This window comes from Buteo buteo, chromosome Z (assembly GCF_964188355.1).
Source record: "Buteo buteo chromosome Z, bButBut1.hap1.1, whole genome shotgun sequence".
Taxonomy (NCBI): Eukaryota; Metazoa; Chordata; class Aves; order Accipitriformes; family Accipitridae; genus Buteo; species Buteo buteo.
Genome location: NC_134204.1, coordinates 28,025,682 through 28,050,341, shown reverse-complemented (window position 1 = coordinate 28,050,341; position 24,660 = coordinate 28,025,682). Strand labels below are relative to the sequence as shown.

The 24,660-nt window shown below is 40.5% G+C and overlaps 1 long non-coding RNA gene across 1 annotated transcript in view; it reads right to left on the bottom strand.

Moving 5' to 3' along the window:
* LOC142026883 (uncharacterized) overlaps nt 1–21,543 on the bottom strand; it is a 152,037-nt gene extending 130,494 nt beyond the window's left edge. The window contains exon 1 of the long non-coding RNA XR_012648942.1: nt 21,524–21,543. This is a non-coding gene — a long non-coding RNA (uncharacterized LOC142026883). The remainder of the gene's footprint in view (nt 1–21,523) is intronic.
* Nucleotides 21,544–24,660: the final 3,117 nt, after the last annotated feature.

Genomic DNA, 24,660 nt, shown 5'->3' with positions numbered 1-24,660 from the left:
AGAATAATTCCTTCTCAGGTCTGGTAGTGGAAGGACAGTGAGACGCCCTGTCTGACCTGCACTGTTACCGGCATTATGTCACTGACAACAAAAAAGAGCTATGGGAATGGTGCAGCAAATCCCTCAAGTTTTTCATCTATGTATTGACCCCTAGATTGTGCTCCACTCTCAGGACTAATATGTATGTATGTATGTGTATACATTATATATACACACACACATATATATATAGTACATGGGCAAAGAAAGAAAAATTCTTAGGTCCTACTTGAGGTGGAGACATAAGGAGCACTGACCAGAGCAATCAAGGCATCTCAGCCCCTGATGGACAGAAACCCTCTGACTATTTTGCCCCTTGCAGGACTCTGGAGAGCCAGATGTGCTGAGGCCAGAGGGCATGTGGTGGAGACCACCACGGCGGGGTTGGAGGCAAAGAAATGAGACATTCCTGAGGGAACTTGCTGCCCCTATGCACAGGTTAGAGGAGAAATGATGACTGGCTGTCTTGGTGTCCTGGGCCCATCACACTACATCCGTCTGCAGAGGAGCCCAGGAGGGTAAGCAGGTTGCAGTCACAGGGAGTGGAGGGGAAAGCAGGAAAAACTATAGCTGAAGAGAGAGGGGTGGAAAGACTCTGGGAAGTAACAGATTTTAGGATTAGCTCAGATGAGGGAAGGCTTGGTGAGAGAGAGACAGGAGACATCACTGTCCCCCACCCCTCCCAGCCTCCCACTGACTTTTCCTTATTCCTCCTCTTCAGCCATAGTCCTTTTTACTTCATTCCCCATTTCAGCCCTCAGCCTGGTCCCTCCCACAAAAGATCCAGTCATTGCCACCACTAAAGAGTTTTGCTCCTCCAAAGACAGGGACAGAATAAGGCATGCTGTCTCCACTGCTGGAAGCTCATGGTATTCTGAGCCTGGTGAAAAGACTCAGACACCCAGCAGACTCTGGTTGAGCCCGTGAACAGCTGGGATAAATCCAAGAGCTGCCATGGACTTGCTTTTATTTATTTCAAGGCCTAATCTGTCCCTGGCCAGCAGCAACAGAGAGCAAGTATGATTTACAACCACCTTTTCTAGTGCAGCCAAAGACTATTCTTCTTCCAGGCCAGAGATATTTAGTCTGTCCCAAAACAATATTTTTTTTCTCTCTTTTTTTACAATGCATTTTTTGCCTCTGCTCTTTGATGTCAATGCCAAAACTCCCATTTTTTTCATCAAGTGTAGGATTTGTCAGTGTGAGATATGGGGAAAACCAGCAGGCTCCTGGTTTGACATGCATGGGCAGGACATTTCACTATGTGACTAAACCAGTCTCCATCTTTTCTAACTGAACCTGGTAGTACAGTAGCCACAGTGCACGAAACAACCCTGCACAGCGTGCAATTTAATGGGCACTGTAGCACTGGGGTGGCAGCATGGCATGTACCACACCACCAGTGAAGCTGAAGGCATGCCAGCAGCTGCGGTGGGTTGGTTGTCACATCACATCAGCTAACCATCCTCACTAGGCAAGGGAGTTACACACCTGATTTTTTGGTAGGCTTTGCCACGTGTCACAGAGTGCTACATTTTCCCTTCACATTCTTGCAAGCAGTTTCCTTTGTGTCCTCTCTGGTAGCAGAGACATTCATTCAATGCAAAACGACTCCTAGACACACAAGGAGCATCAGCTTTTGACACTAGCTGACCCATGACTTCATACTACCCTGCACTGAAGTACCCGGGGCAAGCTGAGCTTCCAGCACAGCTACCTGGCAATGACAGCCCCATCTACCCTGTGATTTAGGGTGCTGCTCTTTCAGGGCCTTACCGCCATAGCTGCAGAGAAAACACTAGAGAAATTCAGATACCAGCTTTTACCAAATAATTAACAATATCTTTTCAGACCAAGACATGAGAGGTAAAAAAGCTATTCAGTAAGTTATCCAAGCGACTCCCGGCTTTCCATATCAAACTGCTGAAAAGCATTTTCTAAGTGAACAGGGCATTTCACTGGTAACAAGCCATGAACTTCCATCGACTCTAGTTACTCAGACATGATTTGCATGCTTTGACCGAAAAAATAAAGCTGTTCCAATGTACTTCTCATAAGCAACCTGTAGTAGGCATTGAATAGTGAATTCCTTGAGCACATAAAGGAAAGTTACATCATAATCTCTTCTGTCTAATGGCATTCATTTTGTGTTACAAGAGGGACACTATTATGACCCAGAACACTGCGTGCTTCACCAAATTAGCTATTTTCTTGTCCAACAAACTGGAAAACAAGATAAGACAGAGTTTTGATTGCTTATAACACTGAATTATTTTTCATTTAAGTATGCTTTGGAATGTGAAGCTCTAAGCAACAGGTTATACCATATCATGCCAGATAACACAGAAGAGATGGCAGAAGGGATCTATCAACAGCCCAGATAATTTCTAAACCAAAATAATCCTCTGCATTAAAAAAAAAAACACTTTTTTCCCACCTTGTTTATTTGATTGTGTGGCAACCTGTTGTTATTTCAGGTGTGTAGTCTCCACCATAAGTACCTAAAATCAGCTCCATACACAGCCACCTCCCTGGTTGCTGTGGTAAGAGGATGCATGTGAAGCAGAGCAAAACATGAGTGGTTCAGGGGTCACAGCAATGTCACGTGGTGACAGGCATGGAAAAGTGTAATCAACAGGCAAAACAAGCTACATTTAAATCAACATTTCAGACAAAAATACCATCCCATGAAACCAGGACATACTGACAAGCAACTGAGGCCAAATCTTGTTGTAACTCCTGTATCTCAGTGCTCATGACATTTCATTTCTAGAAGCTGGATGTTGCTGGAGCATGGTTACTTGCAGGACAAAGGCATGTTGGAAGACTTCACAGTACGTCACACCAGCACAAAAAAATTTGTTAAAATGAGACAGTCACTAAAGAGAAGCTACATTTCCAACAGAAACTGTCATAAATAAATAACAACTTGGCATGCTCTCTAGCTCCTGTAAGCTTTTCAGTGACATTCTTGTGTCCTAATTTAATCCAACCACATACCCCTATTTCTCCACACACAAGAGTAAACTCCAGCTTTAATGATACTGCATGTGTCTGGCGATGACAAAAGTGGGTTAGAGGCAGGAACAGCACCTTTTGAACCTCAGTATGGTGAATGTACTGTAAAGCCTTTCAGATACCTGGTTTAAATCTATAATGTCTCTTTCAGGCAGTAGATCAGTCGCCATGCTGAAATCCAGGATGGCCTGGGCTCCAGTGGATGCTGCGGCAGGGCCCTCATCTTTCTGACAGGGCTCAGAAAGGAAAAGATCTCTCCATCCAAGCAGAGACTAGACTTCTATCAGAGGTAGAGATGGGATTTCCAGACCAATGCCTTAATTCGGCTGGTTTTGAAATCAGTAAGCATAATTCCCAGTGGCAGCAGAGTTCGGCCAATGAGATTCAAGTGAAACTGAAAATTAACGATGCCTGTAAGTGCAAGACAGTCCTCAGGATACACAACAGTCCCTGCTCAGCTTTTGTCACTGTTTTCCATTGACAGGTTTGCATATTTTCTTTGAGCAAAAGTCAGATGCTCATTGTTCATGCAAGATGCCAGAGGCCAATTACTTGTTACTATTTATATAGTTTGTTGGCTCTGTACAGGTTTATTGAAAAAGTGATCCTGCAGAAAGACCTTTGAAATATAAATGAATATGAATGAAATATAAAGCCATTTTGTTCCCTCTTCACATCTGTCCTTGAAATTTCTTCTGGGTGGAAGCGTTGCTAGACAAAGGCTTAACTGCTGGAACATGATGCCTGTCATAAGAACTGAAGCACACCATGAGAAGGAAAGCTGGGAATTGTTCCACGCTTTTTCCTTTTCTTTGTCCCATACTTTCTTTCATTTTCTTTTTCATGCACACTAATGTACTTTTTTGTGATCAGTGAGATTTCCTCTTAATGCACAGATCTACTCTGCAAAATTGCATTACATATTCCATTTTTCATAACCTTCAGTGACCCCATATTAAACTAGTCCCTCCTAACTGCCAGTCAAACACATCTTTAGATTCAGAGTTAATATCTTTTGAAAGGGATGAAAGGACTTCCCGTTTGTTGGATCATCAGCAACAAAAGCTCCCAAATTCCATAACATAACTAAGCCTTTGCCACATCTACTTTAAACCAGTAGAACAGTTTCTTCTTATAGCAATATACATCTCAAGGATAACTTCCCCATCAGTGAAACTCTACCTACTGAAAAAATTACCATTTACAGAAGTAATCTCCTCCATCATTTGAAACAGTTCTCCATGACACAGAGGCAGCACCAGACTTCAGGGTACTTTGCACTGGACCCCAGACAGCAGACTGGGACAGGAGTGTGCCTGCAGAGAGCCTGCAAGAAGATGAGTAATTCAGCTCACTCTCATGTGCTGTGCCTCATAGGAAAGCAAGAAAGATTTTGTGCAGAAATTCCTGGCTATGACTCTGAGCAGACAGAGACAGGTCAATAGAATAAAAATGAGCCTTTTTAGTAGTCTAACTTTGTAGTCTTCTGCCACATTTCAAATATTTTCTGACTTTGGATGCTTGCCCATCTTTTCTGTAATACTAATTTGCACAGCTCTAATGGGTTTATTGGTTTGTTGGGGTTATTTTTGTTTGTAATGATGAAAATATAAGTATCAAACTACATGCTATGCTCTGATCAAGGAAAAATGTCCTGTGTATCAGCAGACATAAAATGGCTCCAGCAGAGATTGTCGCTGCTGGATATAGCACCCATTATTCATGTAAAACACACTGCTGCCACTGATCATTATTCCTAATAGCAGTAATCCTCCCTGAATGGGTTTATTAAAGTGTCCTCAGCATCGCTGTGGGCTGTTAATGATCTGCTGGTAACAGCCCATTTTGCTGTGTCTACTGCTTAACCCACATCTATTTCTGCTGGTTTCACCTCCTTAATCATCCACTGAAAACATTTTTTATGTTCTTTCTTGCAGCACAGCTAGAGAAAGACTTCTGATAGTCATTCTGAATCTGCTTATTCTGGATCTTCTGCATAAATATACTTGTAAAATCAGCAGTTTCATGTACCTCTTACCTCCCAGTCCTGCTCCAGAAACAACTGCAGTGGTGGCCTCTCCCAGTCTTGCTAAGAGGGGACCACATTCTGCCTTCCACCTCAGAGTCTCAGCCTGTACCTACACTCCCTGCCCAGATACACCACAGCACATTGTAGCACCCTGCTTCCTTGGCTGTCTGGAGAGGGTCCCCTTTTGCAGCGTACCAGGCTCCAGCCTGAAGCACCTCCACATACTCCTATAGAAACTACATTGCTGGAGAAGGGGGATGAGGATGCATGCTGATGTGTGCTGGGTCAGATCCATGCACCCTGATGCATCCTGATGCATCCAGATGCGTTCTGGGTCTCACTCTGATAGGGCTGGGGAAAAAACCTGAGCATCAAAATGGGTCCAGACACCTGGAAATTATCTCATCTTCTCAAGTCTACGTAAAACCCCAGAATCCCCCACGCATTGTATAACACAACAGAAGTTCACTGTATATTTTTCTCCATTTTAGCTTTATCTAAATTTTCAATTTTGCAGGAAGTATCAATGGCCCCAGCCAGTCAGCTTTCCAAAGGGCTTGGACCTCTTTTGATGGAAAAAAAGTTTAAAAGTCCTCAATTTTGTAATCCCCAACTTTCAGTTACTTACCTTTCACAGCAACAAAAATAATTCCACTAGAATATCTAAGTATGAAAATTAATGCAGTTAATCCTGCTGTTGGATTCCTGCCATCTTAGCTTAGGAGATCAATTGATGTTTTGCAGAGATACAGCACAAAAATCCTAGCATTCATTTTCTTAATAACTTTGCCACTGGTTGGTGTTGAATACTGTTAATATCTGGGCCCAAAAATGTGATTCAATTACGCAAAGAAAATGCACACAATATTCCCTATAATTGTTTTGCTGAGTTAGCTTTTGGATTTGTATAGACGAAAATGTAATTAAAAACAAAATTTGGAGTACTATTCTAAAAGGCAGTAGGGTTAACGATATTCTTCATAAGGAGTGATGTTGTTTGACACCTCACAGGAAAAGCAGACCCTTTTTTGGGGAAAAAAAGAAAAAAAAGATCTGTTGAATTACCCCTTAGACAGTACTAGAAGACTTCTTTGACTTACTTATTACAAACACTACCAGACTTCTATAGGGCTGCTCTCCTTTTTATTAAACCTTCTGACATCTCTTTGCAACTTGCCTCTTTACCTTACTTCAAGGCCACAAGAAAAGCAAATGCATCCTTCTCAGTCCCATGCATCCATTACACAATATTTTAAAAAGCAAAGATGCAGAAGCTGCATTAACCAGCAAAGAGAAAATTTCACATAAATCCAACTCAGAATAGACACTCTCTTCAGCATTTCAGCAGAGTTAGCCTTTAAAGGGGTACTATCCATTTAGATAATTGACATTAAAAAGAGATATCAGTTAATCTAGCCTGGGTATCAATTCAACAGCCAGCTTCAATTTACTACCCTGCAATTGTTCACCATATATCATATTTTTGTCTTAAAGTACAGTTCTTATTCAGAAGCTTGGAAAACAAATCAATGTCCAAGGAAGTCCTGGGAAGTAAATTGACTATGAACATCTTTGACAGAAATCCCCAGGTGCATGGGTTTCTTTTGCCTTGTCTAGCTGTCTCTGATGTTCTTGGACTCATTTGTTTATGAACTTGTGCCACTGTCTTGGAGAATCTTTAAGGTCAAAAGTAATGGAAAGAAAGGAGATTTCAAAGTGTGCCTGGAAGACATCAAATTCTCTTGTAATCAATCAAATTACAATATAGTTAGATACATCACCTTCCTGAGGTAACTGTCTGTCCAAGAATATAGTTTTTCTTCCAATGACAAAAGATAAAAAAAATTGATTGGAAAGCCAACAACTCCTATAAAAGACTCTACAAGAATAAAAGGTATGTATTCCTATTTTATGCATACAAAAGACCCATAGCAAAGACCTAAGTCTCTGAAGATCCCCATACAATCAAGAGTTGAATATGAATCCAAATATCTCAGCACTCATGTTCTGTTAAATTTTTAAGTTGTGACTGACTCTCTATGCCAATGCATTTTAGAGTTTATTTCTTTTTTGCAGTTGTTAAACTGACATTGTATGAATACGCTGAAACTTCAGTTGCCTCTCTCTTCCTTACTGTTTTCATTTGAGCTGGAAACTGTCTATTGAAAGCACAGTTTTATTTTTAAATTTTCAATAAAATCAAAGCACAGAGACAAAGAAAGAAAAAAAAAAACCAACAACACCCCATCACACACACATAGTATCTTTGGCCCTTCAGAGAAGACTTTGTTGTACTAAGCTCAAAGGGCTGGCTTTCACCTTTCACCACTGCAATGATTTTAGTCATGAGTAAGGTTAGATGCCTTTAATATGTTTATGTTAAGCAAAGCAGTATTTTGAAACATGGATAAGAATCATCAAGCCCACATTAAGAAGCCAGGTTCCTGTAAGCAGGGATATACAGACTTTTATTTGGAGCTATCATAAGAAAGAGCAAATCATGCTTTAGGCTGCCACACACCCCTTCGCAGTCATTACAGAGCAAGAGCAGTGAAATGCCATAAAAGAAAGCAATGGTTTCATTTACGGGCTTCACATTCAATACCCCAAACTCACTTCATTAGGACCAGATCTTGAGGCCACAGAAAAAGCCACTTACCCAACAAAGTTAGAGACAGCATTCAGAATGATGAATAAATACTTTTGACTAATTGTGGTAAATCCCCAAATTGCATAGAGTTTTGGCGGGCATTTTATCAAAAGGTGTTAATGTCCTGTGGCATTAGGAGTGCCAGGGTTTTTTCCCCCAAGGGGAATAAAGGGTACTAGAGGGGTGTCAAGGGTTTCCCAGGCTCTTAGGGAAGCACCACCTGTGATGTTTTAGAAAGACTTGTTGTCTGTGGTTTCACTTGGTGCTCTGAAAGGCTCCATTGATATGCACGTTCAGAGCACAGTGACGTTAGTCTAGTTATTTGTCCTTTTTATTGGTCTTCCCACAAGTGGTTTTGCATATATACATCTCACTATGAAGGGAAGCCTGTTTTTAAATAGAAACTCCCAGTTTTGCTGGTGATAAGTCAATGAAGCATGGAAGGAAAGTTAGGCATTGGTGAGAGTCTCTCCGGACCACCCTCAGTATTTCAAAGCCATGCTGTGCTGCACACACCCAATTTTCAGTAGTATTTTCCATAACCACGCAGCCACCTGGTCTCTTTTAAGAGCAAAAGAATGGGGACTTTTCTTCTAATGCTCTGCTCTTCTTATATGATCTTCAGCAAGTCAAGAGCCTACATCCAAGAAAAACCTCTGTCCTCATGATGACTTAAGAACCAAGGATGCCATTTTAAAATCATAGCTGTGTGTGCAATAGTAAATAACTTCATAGACTGAGAAAAACCTGGGAAGCCACAGACAAGCGAATGCCTCTGCATTTTCAACAGTGTTATTTAGCTCATTACACAGGTTTATTACCAGTCTGAATGCAGCTTACACAGTTCTTACCACTAACATTCTAACAGTGATTAAGACAAGGTGTGTATATGAAATAATAGTTGAAATAGCTGGATGGTATTTCTTGTAGGAGAAACAGCAGTTACAATCCACATTCCAAATTTTTGCTTTATAGTGATGCCAGTACCAAAGCCAGACTGAAGTTATATCTTCAGAAAACTTCTTCCAGCTACACCTAAAAGAAGCTGATACAGCAGGGTCATGTAGCTGTTCACTGCAACAGCTTGGGTTTGATTTAATTAGTAGAAGGAACTGTTCATATTTTACTTCTAACTGAAATGTTTTGGAAGCAATGCTCACATGGCATTGTTCTATAATAGGGAATTAACTCAAATGAAGCAAATGAAACTGGACAAATAATCAGAAAATTGAACTATACAAACTTTTACAAGACACTCAGACACTCCTTGCATGGCCTCAGGCTGCTGTTTGCTAGCATCCAGCTCCCCTGTAATTTGGGAGCAGCCGGACCCCCTTGCCTCTGTGACAAAAGAAAAGCACCCTGAGACACCTGAGTGTTTTGAAAACATCCAGGATAAATACAGGTAGAAAAAAGTGGATTTGGTGTGCCACTGCAACATAATCTGGGACTCCAGTGCCCTTGTATGGATTTATTGTGTTTAACTGTCCAGTTTAAAGCTGCACAGACGACACATGAAGTATATCCACTAGTACAGCCTAGGGCTTGAAACGCTTGCAGTGGGGCAGCTGTGTAGATTTTGGTCCCTTAAAGTCTTATCAGCCTGTGGAGTTCAGCAAAATGAAAGTTTTAAAATAGAAAAAGTAAGTAACTAAAACTGCTTCAGACAGCTGCTATATGAAGTAGCAAGTGGTGAACTTACCCAGAGGCCCCAAGAAATACTAGTATTTAAAAGGTCTTACATTTCACTAACTTCAGATGAGTGCATGGCACTGTTGCCTTAAAGGACCGGAAGCCATAGGAATCAGAATTAATGAATTAGAGAAGGGCTTTCAGCTTCTCTGAAATGGTGCTCTCACAGCACTTCCCCAGACCTGTTCTCCATCCCCATCAGCTCATAAGCACACTGGGCTGATACCCCACTGGGCTCCTGGTAGCCTCCCCTGCCACCAGCCTTTGTCCAGGTCACAGCAAGCCAGACACGTTTAGGTAAGTACTGTGCAATATAAAAAGTGCGTAAAGCTCAACTCTGTCATGGTTGCTGCTTGTGCATGAGGCTAGCATGGCAATTTTTGGAGTTCGCTGTCATCTGTCACAACAGTTTCACCTGTAACAGCCTACAGTTCTCACGGAGCTGTGTGTCTGTAGCCACTGCAATATTTTTTTGTTGCATGATGCAATTCTTTGCTGTTCTGGGCATTGCTTATAGCTAGAGAGCATTATGCTACTCTGAAGTCCACATAAACTCTATTGTCAAGACAAAGTTTGGCAATTAAAAAAACAATACTTCAGTTTTGCTTTTTACCACCTAATGTTACATTGCTATTTTTAGAATTAAATATACATCCCCACCCAATTCAGGTAAACGCGCATACAATGGTATCTTAATATCAAATCTCCCAGTCTTCTAGGTTTACAAGCTCATCTTTTTTTGGCAGGAAAAGAAGAGATACCTTGTGGTTGTTTTTTACTGTTGAAGCTAGTCAGGTGCTGCATTGATGGGAATAATGTTTATTAACCTGCTGCTCAAAAAGATGTCGAAAGATTAATTATAAAGTTTAGTTCACTGTGCTATAAATCACCATGCTTAAAAATCCAACTGGCTACATGAGTTATGTTATTCTAGGGAAACATTCAGCATTTTAGATGAAACAATTTTTTAGAGCAAAAAAATAAGTATCTTCCTTAGGGAAAGCATTAGTAAGTTTCACTGTTTCATAACTGAAATACTTCAGATCTGCAGACTGCACAAGATACAGGATTTTATTTTTATCCAGGAGTAGAAAATGGCATTTTTAATTATATGGGAAATTACAAACAGTTCTAATTATACTTGCACTGATATCTTAAACACAAAGGTATATGCAATAAATTGTATACTATATAATATGATATAAAAACCACTGTAAAACGAAAATGTTATGGTATGAGTTTGAAATGTCATTAGCAATAACGAGGATGCCACTGTTGAGCTAAGCAGTGTTGAGACCTGTATTGCTACCAGGCTTTACATTCTTTTACCTGCCAAGTCACTGTCTTAAAGAATACTTTAAGTATTCTTTACTTACAGAAAGTGCTGTTTGCAACAGTATCTGACATTTTTCTTGAAAGCAGATTCCTGGAGTCTTGCAATTATGTAAGTCTAATTTCCGTCTGGCCACCAGTACTTAAAAACCCATCAGGTTTTGGGTTGAAGGCAAGGGGAGGAGGGTGTTTCGTTTGTCTGTTTGTTTTTTTTTATAACGTCAGTTCCAGCAGGATCAATTCTGATGCATTTAAACATAAAACATGGCAATATTAGCACATTTCAAAGTTACTCCAAAACCAGCCTGACATATGGTTTGTGCAGAACAACATATTGTCACAAAACTAGTCTAGCAGCTTAGTACAACTTAAAGGTAGTACAGGATATGTTTCTGTCTCCATGAAGATCACATCCCTCCAAGAATGCAGGCATTCAGTTTTTGTCCTTGCAGATAATGAAATCTATTACTTATTACTTAGTAGGTGGGCAAAAAAAACCCACCAACCAACCAATTGAAGGAAAAAAGAGAGATCTTGAGAGTAGATTTCAGTGTGCATTCACTGCAAGAAGCTGTTAGAGGTCTGGAAGGCTAGCTGAAGTCATTGGGAACCTCTCTGGTATAGGCATAGGTGGTCTGTTGTGAGTGAAATTTTTATTATCCAGCTACAGCTGCATATTGCATATACAGGCAGGACTAGGCTGCCCAGGTTAAGTGTGAAACCATATCTTCAGCTGATATTTACCTTGATTTCAAGTTTGACTTGCTGCAGTTCAGCCCAATAGACATAGGCAGATGCAATTCAGGGCAGGGCAGGGATTCGATCTGCTGCACAAAATTATCACCTTGGGGAAAGACTGAAAAGACAGGAATGAGCCAGAAACTCCAGAGAAAAGGAGCAGCTGCAGAAGCCACAGGGCCTTTCTGCTTCAGGTCTCTTCTTGCCAAATTTTGGCTTCTCAGTCAAGTCTGATGTTCAAGCACCTTCAGGGTTAGGCAGTGCCTTTTGCCGAGGCAAATGCCAGTTGCTTTAACTGCTCCAGGATCAAGCAGAACTTCCCTGGTCTGCAGTGTGCCATGGAGGATGTCACCCAAACACTCAGACTAGCTGCAATAGCCTGGGAGGCCACAGTAATTGCCCAGTGTCATGATGACACACCAATACAGCTTTTGGGATCAGAATTAATGTGCCTGTATGTGCTGCACCATAACAAGCCGCTCTACCACACACCTCACTGTACAACTATGCCTTATCTTTCATTATCTTTTCTGCAGCCTATCTAAAGTCATATTTCTTAAATTTCATGTAGGAAAAAACACAGTTCTCAAGTTTCTCCAGTAACGCAAAAGACATAAATTGGAGAAAGTAACCAAGAATTTTTTGAAATGTCCAACCACCTCTCTTTTTGCCAGCATCCATGACTTGCGAGCTCAGAGAAGAGCACTCTGTGATTTCCACATTCTCTGGCATGACCCTGTAGCACTCCTTGAACAGCATTTGACACAGCTGGAGTCCACCCTTCACTGGCCCATCCCACGCCCATCATGACTTTAATGGCCTTCAGTAACAAGTAGTTGAAGGAACACACACAAGTATGTTTCAGCTCCTTCACTCCACTGTTTCCTGCAGAAGTGAGACCTATTCAGCCCCTCTAATTGTCCATCTGTCTGTCTCTCTCCTTCACCTATAACAGCTTCCTCAATTTTGTCCATCTTTTACCTGTCTGTCAAATGTGGTTGAAGGCTCAGAAATAAAAATGTCCAAGAAACACTGTGAGAATTCATATCTGGATAGAAGACTGATTAAATCACCTTTTGAGGGGATGAATTAAAGCCACCTTTCCTTTATCAAACCAGAGAAGCTTCATCCAGTTGGCCCATAAGCACACAAGTGCTGGCCAGGTGATCTGCACATGCCCAGCTTCCAGTCAGCAGTAATGTACACCAGTACTCATCTGCACCAGTGTGAGGGGAACTGGGATGGGGGAATTGCACTGCAGAGAGCAACATCAAGGCTATGGGAAGAAGAGGAGGTGCTACAAAGGGAGGGTTAGTAGTGTTTAGGGCACACACAACACAAGTCCTTTGGGAAATCAGGCTTCATTAGTTTCGAGGATTATGGTATGACACATACAAACATAGACAGTGGGGAGGAACCCAAATACACACTTTGTGGTACACTGATGCAATAGAAATACATTTTAACTCTGTGCCATATTAAAAAGAAGTGACACTATGAATACTGATCAAAGCTCAAAGCCATGTCGTCCTATGGAAATAGTCTTGGTCTAGACAGTCTGAGCAGACTTAGCTCATTAAAGAAGACACCACCCTCAGCCAAGAATTTAATAAGGAATTTCACAAAACCCAGGCAAACTTTGTAAGTGGAACATTCAAATGTCTGAGTTGATAGTGAAGAGTGCTCCATTCTCTGCAACTGGAAGTCAGTATTATCTTCAAAATTAGCAAGAACTCAGATCTCTGGATCATGAACTCTTAACAAAACTTTCTCCTAAATTTTGAGCTCTCAATCACTGTAGTTTTGTTGACTAGAGAAGATTCACACTGAATGCCAAGTGAACAGCACCACTGACCTCAGTCAGTTTAGAAGCTGAACAGCAATCTAGAGCAGTTAAACTTTTTAAATCAAAATTTGCTCATCCAGAAGCCAACCATCAGAGCAGCCAAGCACTGTGTGCCATCAGTAGCCTACTGTTGATCCCCTACAGACTGCTAAGAAATGGAGGATCTCCACAGATACAGTAGACAATACCATGTCAATGTCCAAACAAAGTTTATCCCTGGTCTGAATTGTAGATTAGAGTCCATCATTCCAGCAGCCTTATTCTAGACAGGTTTGCAAAGGAAAGCTTTCGTGTATATAGAAGAGTTAAAAGTTCGGTACCTCCTCCACACCACCAAACTTTCAGACATTCCCTAAGCTTTAAAATAACATTCCCCCCACTGCCTATAAGTACCCCGTCCAAGAGAATTTTATGTTTTTCTCTTTCAAGATATTTAGTTTGGGGAATATGTAACCACTGTCAAAAAATGTCAGGCAAACTATGGATAATAACCTAAAATTTTATGGAATGCCAAATACTAGCATAGATCTATTAAAACTAACTTCTGTGAAGCTTGCTGCTTCTACTTGGCATAACTGGCATAATTCAAAATACTACTGTCTCCTGAAATCTGGACAAACTCCTATCTGCATCATTTCTGCATTTTCTGCAGTGAGACAAGACCTGGCAACCTTGGAAAACCTCTTTCTGAATCCAAACTTTGCATCCAACTTCAGTTTTCAGAGGAAAGCCATCATCCTGACCAGGTTTTGCTGAGAATGGTTTGGCTTGATATGTTTCGATAATGTTTTGAACAAAGCAGCTGTATTTATGTGCTGTTAGAGAATACCCATGCCTGTCAGCATTTGGTCAAAGCCTAAGTTACATTCAGGAATACTGTAGAACTGTACTCCAGCATTTTGGAAACATACTGCTAAAAATCCAAATGGTCCCTTGTTAAAGAAAATCTTTACACTGCTGCATTCTGAACTAGCTCTCCCTTTGCCATTGGGTGCAAGGGCTGTCTGGAATATTTTTGATTCAGGTGATGAGATGATTGAAAAGACCAAGTAGTATCTTGTCTGCTCGCTACAAAAAAACAATGTGTAATAACACTGTTGCGGTTTAACCCAGCAGGCAACTAAACACCACACAGCCATTCACTCACTCCTCCCCAGTGGGATGGGGGAGATAATCAGAAAAAAAGGTAACACTCATGGGTTGAGATGAAGACAGTTCAATTAGGACACAAAAGGAAGGGAAAATAATAGTTACCACCCGCTGACTGATGCCCAGCCAGTCCTCGAGCAGTGGGCTACCACCCCCTGGACAACTTTCCCTGGTTTTATTGTTCAGCATGGCATCGTATGGTATAGAATATCCCTTTGGCCAGTTTGGGTGAGCTGTCCTGGTTGTGTCCCCTCCCAGCTTCTGGTGCACTTCCAGCCTCCTCACTTGCAGGGCAGTATGAGAAGCTGAAAAATCCTTGTCTTAGTTGCTGAGAGTACTGCTCAGCAACAACTAAAACATCAGTGTGTTATCAACATTATTGTCATCCTAAATCCAAACCACAGCACTATACCAGCTACTAGAAAGAAAATTAACTCTATCCCAGCCAAAACCAGGTTGAACACAAATAATAGAATGAAGTCATAGTACAGACAACTTAGAGTCTACAGAGCCAAGATATAATCTAATACACACAGGCAAGCCAAATGAAAGCACTGAGTACCTGGCTTCTACCCTGAGCAATGTAAATATAAGCATCATGGAAGGTGATAAGGGGGGAAACATTTTATTCCAGGGTTCACAGTGAGCATTTGCAATTCCACTGCTGCAAAGAGGGACCCCCTCTTCCCATAGGCAGATTTCTGACTCCCAGAGCTGTTTCCAGCACCTTGTCCATCGAGCCTAATTTGAATAGGTTTAAAGGATTAAAGGGACTGGTTCGGAGGACTAAAAGGAGTAGTTATTCTCTTGCTTATAATACAAACCCAACATGGCCAATTCTAGCAGAGCTGAGTTACTGTTAGCAATAAAAAGCAGCAGTAAAGGCGAAAGCTGTCCAGTGACTCAGGGATCTGCCCAGGACTTGGAAGAATCAGGTTCACCACCTAAAACCACCATGGACGACCCTGGGGAAGTCACTGACTCCTTGCCCCTTGGCTACATGGGAAAAAATAAGCATCATGCTACCCTACAGAAATATAAAGATAGATTGAGAAAGGCAATGGGAGTTGTATGTATACTTAAGTCATTTTTCTTGATGAAATCTTTGCTAGTTAAGGACCCAATAGCTATTCAAAAAAAAGCAAGATAAATGTACCCATGTATAGTATGAAAGTATATGTTAAAACTACAAGCTATGTAAGACAGAAGCTCTTCAGGACAAGACAACTTGAGCCATGTATGAAGGCCGTTTAGGTTCCAAGAAATTGTTCTGGTCACTCTTTTACAAAGATACTTGCAAACATTAGTACTAACTGATAGCCTAAACATCGCGTGCCATGAGATTTGATAGGGACATAAATCAGAGATTACTATTATCTTCCAATTTTGTAAAGCCACAGATGAAGTGAAATCATTTCCAGGATGAAGAATTCTGGGAGGTGTCACTCACACTGCCTTTGGCTGGCACCAAGTAGAGTTGGGCTCTGGAAGAGTACATAAACTGATTAGGGAAGTAAAGCTGGCTTGTAATTTACAGGCATGCTGTTCCATAAACATGCTCACAGTAAACCCATCCCTCCCATCATTCTTTCAAATACTGTATTTCTTTGTCCTGACCGGCAATTTCGAGCATACCACACTTTTGGCATCTTCCTTCCTGAGACAGACTGACCCTCTACTGCCTGTGCCTCATCTGTGCATCATAGGGAGACATGCCAACCACTAGCTTCCAACAGTGCCAGGCAGTGTGAGCCAAAAAACTTCTTCATAAACTAAAGAGTGGTTTTTTCAGTGGGAAATAGCTGTACTGATAAATTGCAGATTTTAAACTTAAGAATAAATACATGCAGGAACCAATAGCATTCAGAATGTATTCCTGGTATTCATTGACTTGCAAGCTGAGAAGATTTCTGATGGTTCAAAATATACACAAATGCATCTAAACTGCAGTTCAACTGAGCCCCTAAATTAGGAAGTAGTCCAATCCATCTGTTCATGCCTTTCTTACACACTGAACAAAATAAAGCATAGCATGGCAATCTTGAGAAAAGCACCTTTCCCCAGGGCAGTTAAACGGGTCTTAATAGTCAAAGTTTTGGGATGGTCCTCTGTTCACTCAAAACTGACAGCTTCTTTGATAGGCAAGATTTGCTTTGTGGCAAATCTGTTTCTTCTAGTTCAAATCAAATAACGAAAACACTAAACCTAAGTATATTGCTCCAAACAATGCTTCAAAAATAATGTTTATATTTGATATTGTAATAATCTTATATTCCTAAAACAAATAATTTATGAAGAAAAGTCCAGCAAGATTCATAAGAAGCAGCAATAACATATTAGCCTAACTGCTACTGTTGGGGGAAGAAAAGGGGCAAACATTAAACAAAAATAATTTTTCAGGTCTGAAACAGAAGTGGTAAAACATCAAGATAAACACAGAAAAAAAACATTTCCCAGTTTCAGCTTATGTTAATCAAATAAAGACTGGTCAGGTTGTATTAATTCAAAAGAAGAGCATAACCCCCAGAGCAAGTCTCAACTCTGAATGTTGTAGCACCAAATGACTGCAAAGGCAGTAGGCTTGCAAAAGACTGATGGATTGTTTTCATTAGTGGAATATGTATTTTTATTCCCTTAAAGAAATCAATAAAAAGTACTAGGAGTAGTTGCATAGTCCATGTTCTTTAGCTATTTTTGCTATTTGGCCTCAGTAAATAACTTCCTAAACTATGCCATATTTGAGTTTAGACTAAAACAAGATTACAGCCTGCTTCACATAAGAGATTTGTCCCAGACTGTTGAGTGTTTTCTTTGACATTTCTTTTTAAAAACAAGTTTTAAACCAAATAATAAGACTGAGCTCATAGAAAGTCTATATCTTATTAAAACATTTGAGACTACTACACTAATTTTCTTCAGACCTGGCTTTTCTCCATTAAAGCTCAATGAAATACTGTCAGCCAGCTGCCTGCTTTGTAAGATCATGAACCAATTGCACAGAGATTGCTTTACAAAGTGAAGAAAGCTTTTATTAAAACTCTGCAATACACAGCTCTTTCAGCATCAGTAGGCAAGTAATCCCTCAGCTGGCCAGGCTGAGAGCAAGATTTGTAAGCTGTACGCCCAGTGGTATTGTTTGTTTGTACTGCAGTAACACTTAAAGGTACCATCTAGGGAATAGGACTTGTTTGTCTAAATACTACATTTTCTCATGCATGGGAAAGACAAGTCTTTTAAAAACAAACTGGAATCTACAGCCGCACATCTTACTGTAGTAGAAGCTAGAAGCAGAGATCAATAAACATTAAGATTCTCACACTTTTTCTACGTTGTCTGTGTAGCTCCACAATGTCAATAACAATTGCAGAACTAAAACTGAAACAGAACGACAATACTGCTAATTGCAAAATTCCTTTTCCCAAGTAAGGTATTTTGCTTGGAAAATCCTAACAGGCTATTTCAGTTTCCTCCTCATCCCTCTAGCCTAATGTACTACCATCAGCATAGACTTTATAAGTCCCACTTTTTTTCCTATCATCAGAGGACTGAACTGTAGCTTGCAATGACCTGTTGCAACTAGGACTGAAGCCTACAACAGAAAGGCTAAGAAAGAATGTGATGGTCAGGTTTATCATGCTCTTTGGTTAATGCTCCTCTTGATTCACAATTTATACATTAGTATAGTCAAAACAGGAAGTGAATACTAATTGAACATCAACCAGTAAATTGCTATAATGCAAATTGAGGACAGGACACCACAGGGACTGTGTGCAGTAAAAGAAGTTAAATCTGATAACATGGTACAAGAGGTGTTAAACACCCTAAAGACATGTATTAGCACACTGTGATTTATGCTTGCCTTAATGAGATGGCCTCGTCATCTAAATGCCTTTCAGAACAAATTTCCAGTAAATAAATCCAGAATAATATAGAAGTTATTTGTAGAATAACTTCTGTTAATGAAGAAGTACAAAGTCCACCAAGTTAATCACTTCCACAGACCTCAAGTTGAGGTTTTGTTTCAAAAGTACACCATATAGCTGTCATTTTGTGCCTTATATTTGTATTTTCATTTCCACCTAGCCAATTCCACAATGAATATGTTTCGTACTGGTCCTACTGATACACAAATATAATGCTTCAGACTCCAGGCAGAAAATAAAGGCCACAACAAGCCAGCCCATTTATTGATAAACTAAGACATAAAAAGGAACCGCACACTGCTGTGTTAACAGTTCTCAGATGTGAGTTGCTTTGTAGCTCAGAGAAAGGTTCATGAACATCCTAAACTACTGCCCACCAATGCATTTCCCATAACCCACTGTATTATTTCTCACATTCAGAAAGCTTTAGAACTTAGACGATGTAATTAATCCCATTTAAAGACTAGTCTAGTTAATTAATGAAACTGGGCTTCATGAGAACAGCTCTGACTAAGGCAAGATTATAGCTCTGAGCTCCCCACTCCTGTAGGTTGAGTCACACAAGAGTCCTTCCACCCATACCCCAATATGGGTCCTGTTGGGCAAGGACAGGGATCCAGAAATGAGTCAGGTATCTGCCAATGAGAACATTAAATGTAAAAGTGAACTAAAACCAAAACAAAACAGGGGTTGGTTATTTAAATGAAAAGAACCAGAGCTTCAGGTGCCTGATTTGGAACTCCTTAAATGAGTAGCCACTACCTCAAAGTCTGAGCCTTTTAAATAGCTTCAAGGTTTGGGAGCACAAATCATCAAAATTCGTATATTTTCGTGCGCCTGGTTGGCAAAGACTACTTATGCTTTTTAATTCTTTTATAATCTGTTTTCCATTTCGTTTTTCCTTGGGCCTTGTTAGTCTTATCTGAATTGAAGCCATGCTTGAATTCAAGCCATGCTGCCTGTTTTAAAAAAAACAAAAACAAACAAAAAAAACAAACACACACCTTTACCCCTGCTTTGATATCATAACTAACAAGTGAGTTTTGTTCTAGTATTATGCTGGTACATAGAACTTCAAACTAAAGAAGTCACATATTAATGCATTATTTGGTCGATTTGATGTACAAACTGGAAGGTGTGTGTCAAACATGATAACCTAATTATATAGGATTTCTTTTGCATTTTCTAGGCCAGAAATTAAGAGTTCAGTAGTGCGTTTCATTCAACTGCACCTTTTCACTTTCCTGGTCTGGATATTTGTTCTATCTGATGTCTAAGTTGTATAAAAATGATGTATTAAAAAGGAAAAGAAATCTTGACAGTTTGTTACCCAACATTCAAGATAAACGAAATCTCTTTTCACAAAGTACTTTCAGCGCTAAGCTTATCAGATCACTACTGGCTGAACACTTGCAAGACTGAGGGCCTCCGGCTACAAAACAAAGTGTTTCCTGAAGTGATTAATGTCAGCCTGAGAGGAGAGAACACAGTGTAGCACTTAAAATTAGAATAGAAAATAACAAAATTAAGCTCAGTTAGCTGCACTAATGCCAATGATGATGAATGTATGAGATACCCTGAAGACAACAATAGTATGTCATACTGCAGAAAAACTAGACCCTGGAAAGCTAACCATTTATGCCAAGTTGGTAAGCAGACTATATCATTGTATTCTTATGATATTGTTCTAGACCAAAAAAAAAAAAAACAACCAAACAAACACACTGAGGCATATACGAAAATTGCTGATCCAAATGTATCTGCTGTGCAAGCAGTGAAGTCCAGAGAGCTATAACCAAGAATGACCAGCCTACACGCTGATTGTAGTAGCTTCAAATTCTTGTGTGATGCCCTCATTTTCTTCTTTGAGGACTTTAAAAAGAAAAGGAGAATATGCCTGTAATGACTATAAATAAGGTTCTTCTACTGAAACTCCTTTAACAGGAGGTCCCTTTTGACTTCTGGCTCATCAGCCAGCCCATACTGTGATTCAAGTCATGGCAAAGAATTCCACTGTGTTCTGTCAGGGATTGTATAGTTATATCAATATGCAGTATTGCACAGTAACATGGCAGTTGATCTAGATTCTTAAGACAATTCATCAGCTTTGCTGCAGGCTTCCCAGCTGACTGAGAAGCTCTCTCAGAGCTGTATTTCAGTTCCTTGTATTTAAAGTGATGATTAAACTCAATTTTGCCTCCACTCAGTCTCATTTATCTGTTGGGATCCAAGCCTGGAGACCTTCTTACATGTGGTTAGTTACCATGTACTACAACAAATCCCAAACGTTGCCTGAAGTTTGTAGGAGCAAATATTAATCTTCCACTGCCATGATCTACATACTTTGCAAAACAGACCCAGGGCTCCTGGCAGTCTCCAAAACAAGGCATTATAATTCATCAGGAAGAGAAAGCAGTTTTATTTTAACCATGTATTCTGGTGCTCATTTTCAAAGTTACATCATCATCAAGAGAAGAGAGTGCCTACATTAGCATTTTACTTTGGATGAGAGACACACTTCTGAAACCAATCTCATGATAGTCCCTACTACCAGTATTTTGATTTGCACTACAGGTGGTCTCAGAGCATAAAACCATATTCCTTTTGGGTGAAACTAAACCAGAGGATACACCCCGAGAGCACACCTAGTACTCTTTAAGCACCAATGGACTTTCAGCTCACAGGACCAGACTGGAGTTTCTCAAAAGTGTAAAATATATATATATATATTTACACACACATATAGATTGATATACACAGATTAGTCACAAAATGCACATAGTGTGGATGCTGGGTCTTCAACACCAAATGTTTCAGTGCCTCTAGATTTCAGAAGTGATCTTGTGATTATGTTTTAAAATATTTGAACGTTACTTGGCCATACTCATTATTTAAATAAAAGAAGCAGTACGATTTTTAGCAAAGTTAAAATTCCATAGAGAAGGCGGCCTTAGCCACATGCAAGGACCTCAGCAGAACATACCAGCCTATCCCCTGGAGAGCCACCACCTCCAGCAAGCATCTGGTAAAAGAGCTCAAATACCTATGTACAACAAGTTCAGCCTCTACAAAATCCCATTGTGTTTCAATGGCTATAGTCACCTTACCTGTTTTCATCTTACACAGCCACCAGCAACCATGTCTGCAGATGCATGTCTCTGGCTGAGACCTTCCTGGTACCAACTTCTGAAATAAAACATAATTGAAATCAGAGTTGGACCCTGTCCTGTTGCTCAGCATGTGTGCTTCTCAGAAGCACTCATCAGGACTCTCCAACAGCTGTCCCAGTTGAGTGAATCCCAGCACCCTCTGTCAGCCCAATGTCTCCTCCTTCCTTCTCCCACTCCCTCAGCACATGTTAAAGTCCTTCCTGAGCTGATTCACCTTGCTAACCCAGTGGAAAACTGTTTTCTGTTTTCTTTCTGAGGTAGGCAAGGGATGACTAAGCTCACGTTCTGCAGGATGAGTGAATTAAACCAACTCACGGGGAATGTAAGGGGCAAAAACGAAGTGAGGACAGAAAGTACATAGCTACATAAAGAGGAAGAAGTCCTCTCCTTCAGTAGCTCTCACACTGGGTCACCTGTAACACTCAGTTTCAGCCCTGTTACCTCCAACTCCCATACCTTTCAGAGCATTTCACAACTGGAAACTTTATCTCACAGCACCAACAAGCAAGGTATTGTGAACAAGATTCCTGTGCTCCAGGACTATGTTGCCACAGAGAGGTTCTGGTAAACCACAGACTGCCTCAACTTCTCCATACCAGTTTCTCACAGCAGCAGCCTGAGGGTGACCTATCCCCCATCTCAATCTACCCGCAGCTGAGCTGCATTCACACCTCATTTATTGGCTTTTGGTGACCCTTCCCTGGCCAGCACAGGTTTTGTACACACTATACCTTTAGATGCTATAACCTCTCTATCATGTATGCTTTATAATCATTCCCCTTGGGACACCATGGGGATCAAAACCTTCTCAGTTCAGTTAATGGATCAATTGACATTACAAAGTACAGGAGCCTATGCATTTATCCATCTAATACATAGCCTATGAATTTATACAAGCCTATGCCTTGTATATTTCTAGTACTAAGAAAACTTTATATACAGTTTGCTGACACAATTGCTGTCAAAACCAGATTGATTGTGTTATTTCAGAGAGACTTTTGTGTTTCCTCCAATTCCAAAATGAATATTTTGCTGTATTTCTCCATGTCTAAACTATTAAGAAAATAGAATGAAGAACTGATCGTCAGCTCTGGTGGTTGTTTTCCAGCAGCTATTGTAAAACTACTCAGTTGACTTGTCTACCCTGGAAATTTGTATCAATGTAAGCTGAATTTTAATACAGACTGACGCAGTCTCCTGCTGGACAACCCTATTATCATACAAACATCTTTTTTCTAGTTTTAGTTTGTATTATTTTAGAAATATAATATCCCTCCAATAATATAAATAATTTTGGGGACAGAGTGAACTACTCCTTAAACCCATATGACTACAGAAATTTAACCAACACAGTGTAATCAGTAAGACTTCCCAGTGTGTACAAAGCCTAAGCTGCCCTAACAGGTTTCTCTTCTGGTACCAAGCAGAAACCCCTGGGTGAATGTGCCTGAACCCTGAGGAAATTTAGACTAATAAAGGTGACAAATTTTTGCCTTCTTAAAACTAACAGCACTTTGCAATCACACAAGCCTTTCGTGCAGAGGTATCTAAGTATCCAGGTTATTTCAATACTACAAAAATGTCTCAATGTTGAAGCCCTGTTTATTTCTCTGTGAAATTGGAGAAAAGAAGTCTTATTTTGATCTTGCTTAACTCACCATCGTCTGACCTCTGACAGTCCCTGGTTCACCAGGCAGCAATTGGGATAGGAAGGAGGAGGGTGTTCAAACCCCCAGCTTTCAGCACTGAGGTAATCTCAAGTGCCAAACGTACAAACTTTCAGAAGTAAATAGGTTTTGCTTACTTTAAGAGCTAACAGCTTTATTGCAATCCTATGAACAGGGGCTAGTAAATATATGATTTTTTTTAAAGAAGCAATTTTCCTTGAGTATGAAGTGCTGCTGAGAACAGTGTCTGTGTTCTACTGTCTGTTTTTAAGGGGATGTTGGAAAACTGGAGGAGAGACAGCAAAGAATCACAAAAGTAGTAAGAAAAAAAAAAAGCACAATTGTGAACATCTCAGAGCGAGTAGTGCTGGATGCTAAAACACTTCTTCACCTAGTGGGAAAGGGACAGCAAGAAGCAATAGGTAAAAGGTGAAGCCAGAAACGCTCAAAATAGTCTAACAACGTAGTTTGCTAACCTCTGGAACAAGCTACCAAAGGAAGGGTAGATTCTCCTCTCCCCATGTTTTTGAATCAAGTTTGAATGCCTTTCTGAGGTGAACTCTGAAAGACATTCACCCCAGCCAAGCACCAGTATGCAAGTAAAATTCAGTGGCCTGAGTGAGATTAGTTTAGAAATCCAGTGATCTGTCCCAAACTCCACAGCACTGTGACTGACACCAACTAAATTAGAAGCAGGATCAGGCTGCATAAGTTCATTAACTTAGTGAAAAGAGAGCTAATGAATAAGTAACTCCACAAACACCCAGGACAATAATTTCTATTTGCACCCTCAAAGGCTCCTCACTCCAGCTGCTTGTCAGGCAGAGGAAGCCTGTCATTCACTCCTTTGTAACTCTACCCATTGTCCAAACCCCTTTTCTTCTGTGGAGAAACCCCTTATTTTGTGCTTATGGAGAAACCTTTAAGAGCTGAGAGAGGGAAAGGGAGCCTTTAGCTCAAAACAAAGGGAAATAGAGCTTCTGTCAGCAGGAGGCTAACAAGCAAATGACAATTTCTATATCTCTGGGGTCTGAGCACAATCTCTGCAGGCAGTGTCAAGCCCTGTGTCAGCTTGCTGCCCTGCCAGCCTTTCACAATGGGTCAGGATGTCTGCTTGGGAGAACAAAACCTTCCTCCTCCGGGAAACCGGCTCGGCCAGCTCCCAGGCACAATGTTCCCTGGCAGGGGCTGTTCGCCATGGTACCCCTCCCCATCCCTGAGGCTGGCTGATGGCCTAAATAACGGCGAATTACAGCTGGGTTTAAACAATCAAGTACTAATAATGGCAGAAGCAGAGCATGAGGACATGCCGTGTGGACTCTGTTTATCATTTAATGTTCTGTATTAGCAGCCATTATATTGTAAAATAATGTAACGCCTGTGCCAGATGAAAACATGACTTGAATT